At 40.2% G+C, this 4,570-nt stretch overlaps 1 protein-coding gene across 1 annotated transcript in view; it reads right to left on the bottom strand.

Annotated features, from left to right (window-relative positions):
* Positions 1-3,661, bottom strand: part of LOC113803018 (ankyrin-3) — a 15,874-nt gene extending 12,213 nt beyond the window's left edge. The window contains exon 1 of the mRNA XM_070129191.1: positions 3,538-3,661. The gene's annotated coding sequence lies outside the window, so the exon portion shown is untranslated. The remainder of the gene's footprint in view (positions 1-3,537) is intronic.
* Between the last annotated feature and the right edge of the window lie 909 nt (positions 3,662-4,570).

The following is a 4,570-nucleotide window of genomic DNA, read 5'->3' on the forward strand; positions in this document are numbered from 1 at the left end:
GATATCAAAAGCTATCTTGGATATCATATTCCAAAATACTGTTTACCTGTTGGAAAAATAACCAGTACAGTAAAATAGCAAGCCGTCAACCGCGATCATTCCCATTACGTCACAGAAATGGGCGGAGCTTAGAAACCTGTCTCGCCTTCGATCACGAGACACCTCGTGATAGATGTCGCGGAGCGTTTAGCGACACCCTAATTGCCACCGGAAAAGATGCCTAATATCTGCAGTACCAAATACAAATCTTAATGGGACCACTTTACATGCCATAGCTCTAAAATTGTAGTGGTTACCTCTATATGACGTTGCTAAATGAATATGTAACTGCTTGTTACATACCAACACTTCTCTAGCATCCATACACATTGAAAAGAGATAATTTAGATCGTGATGCGTACATTATGGCCGATGCACAGGTGTATGTTAGAAAAAAATATGCATTTCTTTCTTATATATCCTAAGTTCATTTCCAGAACTTGTAGACATACAGAGGAATCTGGTTGAAATAAATGTTTCCGAACATTTTTCTATTTTGTAAATCCGTCCCCAGTATTCAGTTTCGTAAACAACACAAAACAGTTTTTTTGAAAGCTACTAAAGTTACCAAATTATACCACACATTATCACAAAATGTCAAATCTGTACTTCTCTTTGCTCCAAGTGCACTTCACCAACATAACCTCACGATGAGGTGACGGTCACTCCAAGATGGCTGCCGAAAATTTTTGTCGGCATCAGAAATTACACTAAAGGGGCGGTCATCGTCACGTCACCAGAGCTGTCACGTGATCAATCGGAGGCAGTGGTGGGCAAAAACAACAAAATCCCACGAACTTATTAAGTATTGGTCTGTCGCGAACACCGTATTTTTTCTTGATTTATATAAGATTCGCATCCTTTTTAGACCTGGTAAAGAGTTGCATTAGTATTGGATGTGCGAATGGACCGAAAAAAGGTTCAACTTTGAGTTTTAATTCTTTTCCGAAAGACCTCGAGAGGCTTTGGCTATCAATCACAAGAACTTTCATCCTGCACCTGGGAGTGATGTAAGAGTTTGTGCTAATGGTACGTGCGCTAGCTCTTCTATAAAGATATTCTAGCATTTAAACGATTATGGTATATCGTGGTTTGGCATAGGCCTAGGCGGTGGTAGATGTGGGTGACTGATTACATCTAATTAATGACTGCTACACTGCCCTCTCAACAACTTAAATCTTTTCATGGTATCATGATGAGTATTGCGTGGGAATGTAAATTTTACCTTTTAGATAAGTTTGGCTATAACGTTCGAAAAAATATTAATAAAACCCCTATATTGAGCAACTTTTCGAAAACCAGGCCGGTAATTTTCTATATTACCTTCGCCTCTCCGATATCGACGATTTTGGTATTGTTGGATTCCTCTCACTCTGTACAATCTAAATATGTAGGTTTTATTGCGCCCCGATGGCAGGGGAGGGTATGGAAGGTTCCAGGGATAATGTGGGGTTAAATAACACTATTAATGTAACGCACAGTGAAAATAACCATGGTTATTCACATGACTTCCCACTGCAGGGGGCTGTACCCCCTGCGACCCCCCCCCCCTGGGGGGGGCTTCCGCCCCCCAACCCCTGCCGAGGACACAAAACCTCCACCACGTATTCCCGGCAGGCTAGAGCGTTACACAGTTATCGGCGATCTCGGAGCGGCGGACGTATTACATTTACCTCGTAGCATTCCCTCTGAATCAGCATACTAACCTTGATAAAGTCAACATTGTATACAGATACAATTGTAGTATAATCAGGGTGAACAAAGTATACAATGAACAGAAGAGCGGCGGTGGCCTGCCCTTGTCGGGTCGGCGGGTTTTGAGCCTTTTTCGATGCATCTAGGTTGTGCGCTCTTTCCTGCCGTGAATACGTGGAGGATATTTTGTGTCCTCGGCGGGGGTTGGGGGCGGCAGCTCCCCCTCAGGGGGGGTCGCAGGGGGCGCAGCCCCCTACAGTGGAAAGTCATGTGAATAACCATGGTTATTTTCATTGTGGGTTATATTGTTAGGGTAATTTTCTATATTACGTCCGCCGCTCCGACATCGTCGCCCCTGCTATCGGGGCCAAGTTTGCCGCTAACGGGGGGGGTTTCCGCGCAATAAAACCTACATATTTGGATTGTATAGAGTGAGAGGAATCCAACGATACCAAAATCGTCGATATCGGAGAGGCGAAGGTAAGATAGAAATTACCCCAGTCTTATTATAAGCAGTATTGAGTGCTTAGTTGTACTTTTCCAGAGATTTGTAGGCCTTTAGTTCTTTTTATGTGTAAACACCAGGTGTTTGTATAAAGGTCGGCCAACCAAACAATTAGTATGGCCCAGCAAATACAGATAGCTGTATCCTGATTTTTTCTTTTGCTGAATACCAAATTCCATTATCTTGCTTTGTTTTAAAATTTAAGAAAAATGCTTGAAAGCTTTGAGTGATTTGTAGGCTTTCAACTCCTCTTCTGTGTAACTACCCGGCGTGTGTAATAGGTAGAGATAAATATCACCAAATCTAACATGGGCCATCCATTGGGGCTTTCAGACCAGCCATCAGAGAGAGAGATGATCTGGTAAACTTTCTGTACCTTTCGAATACTAAAGTTTTTTATCATGACGTTTTTTTTTTTTTTCCTTATTAAATCGAGAGATTTGTAGTAGGTTGACATCGTTCTCACAACCGATTCAACCGTCCCTATTTCTGGAAGTGACTTGGTTTAAACGATACTCAAATAGTTAAACACGAGATTAATCCAAACGAAAACGAAAAAATGAGAAATTTTGTCTGAAGGGTTATAGTAACCTTCAGCAAAATCATGTTTTATGGTACAGTAGTGCATTTCATGTGAAACTTGTAAGTTAACAACCGATAAAAAATAGGGGGGAAGTGGGGTAATGGGAAATGGGAAAATGAGGGGATGAGGGGGTAAATAAATAAAAAACAATTTTCCCGATTTTCTTCAAATTTCGATGTATTGTGTATTTTAACATTTTGCACCTTTAGTTACAAAATTTGTATAAATCCCTATTGGCCCACACTCGCATACTTTACAAAAAAAAAAAATAATAATAATAATAATAAATAAAATAGAAATAAAAATAAATCGGCATGACAATCGATGAAATGCAAAGGTGACGGCTGCTTGTTACATGAAGATATGAAGATTGGTTCCTAAGTTTTAACAAAGTAAAGTTATATTACGTAACCCTCTCCTTCTGGCGCCTAATGAGGGGGCGCTCTTCCCAGGTAAACAGGTCACGCACACAGACAGGTTCACCAGTACTGAGTGCCTTAAAACAAATCACTACCTGTCAGAATGCTGCACTCATTTACTGCTAGGTGAGCAGCCTCTGGCGAGTGTCCACGCTCACTGGGCACTGAATAACATTGGCGGGGATGTTTAAAAGGCTGGCAGCCAGGTAGCATTTCAGCTTATTTATACTAATGTCACACATCGTAGAACTACGGTCACTCTGTATACACAAACTACTTGGGCACATTATATCCACCTTAACAGAACACTCTTCCTTAACAGGCACTCTTTCTTCAGTGTATAATACAATCCAGGTTGCAGCTAACAGCCAGAACGTGCTCGCTCTCCAGGATCTCTTCTTGCACAGCCCGCCACTCCCCTCCGGGAGCCAATCACCGCGCCGGAATCTCGTTCCACTTGCGGGCAGCCAATCACACGACGGCATGTTTTGGCGGGCTTTTCGGCGTCCCGAACATCTACATATTTTAGCGGGCTTTTCGTTGCCACGAATGCAAACACAGTTATATTGTTATAATATGCCTTTTTGTAACACCCCTACAAAAAAATGAAAAATCTTACGTAACCCTACAAAAAGTTGAAAAAAAAACTTATGTTTTGGAATATGACTCCATGCAGAAACAAGGGTATTGTGAGTAATAGACCGTGGTCAAGAGTTTCCCAATGGCATGAACAAATTTTAGATCGGATAGAAACGGTTTAAGAATAGCGGTACAGAAGATCGAAAATTTTAGTTTAAGGAAAAAATATGAATATTTCTGTTAATTTACTGAATTCTTCCATTGAAATTTATTATGTAATCAGCTATAAAAGTGCACACATTTCTCTTTCAAATATATGTGCTTACATATAGATGTCTGTAGGTGAGCAAGTAAAATTGCGTACATTTGTGTACACATGTGCACATGTATATATAAACATGTGCATACATGTACTTGTGTGTGTATATATGTAAATGTGTATATGTATGTGTAAATGTATGTAGGTGTAAACATACGTATATGCATGTACATGTGTGTTGGTGTTCAGAGATAACGAGAAACGGTTAGAGTAACAAGCGTGTCGTATTTACCGAGTAACCTTGAATCATTATTTTATTCGTTGGAAAAGGTTGTTTAGAAAACGTTGAGCTTTTGAAATATAAACTCACCACTGTCTGTATCTCATGAAATTTATTTTCTTAATGTAAAAACACAAACTGATTAATTATAGGCCTATATCACACGAGTTTGAATAAAAGTATTTAACATTTTGTGTGGGATTTTTAGCCT

The sequence above is a fragment of the Penaeus vannamei genome, chromosome 13, assembly GCF_042767895.1.
Source record: "Penaeus vannamei isolate JL-2024 chromosome 13, ASM4276789v1, whole genome shotgun sequence".
NCBI lineage: Eukaryota > Metazoa > Arthropoda > Malacostraca > Decapoda > Penaeidae > Penaeus > Penaeus vannamei.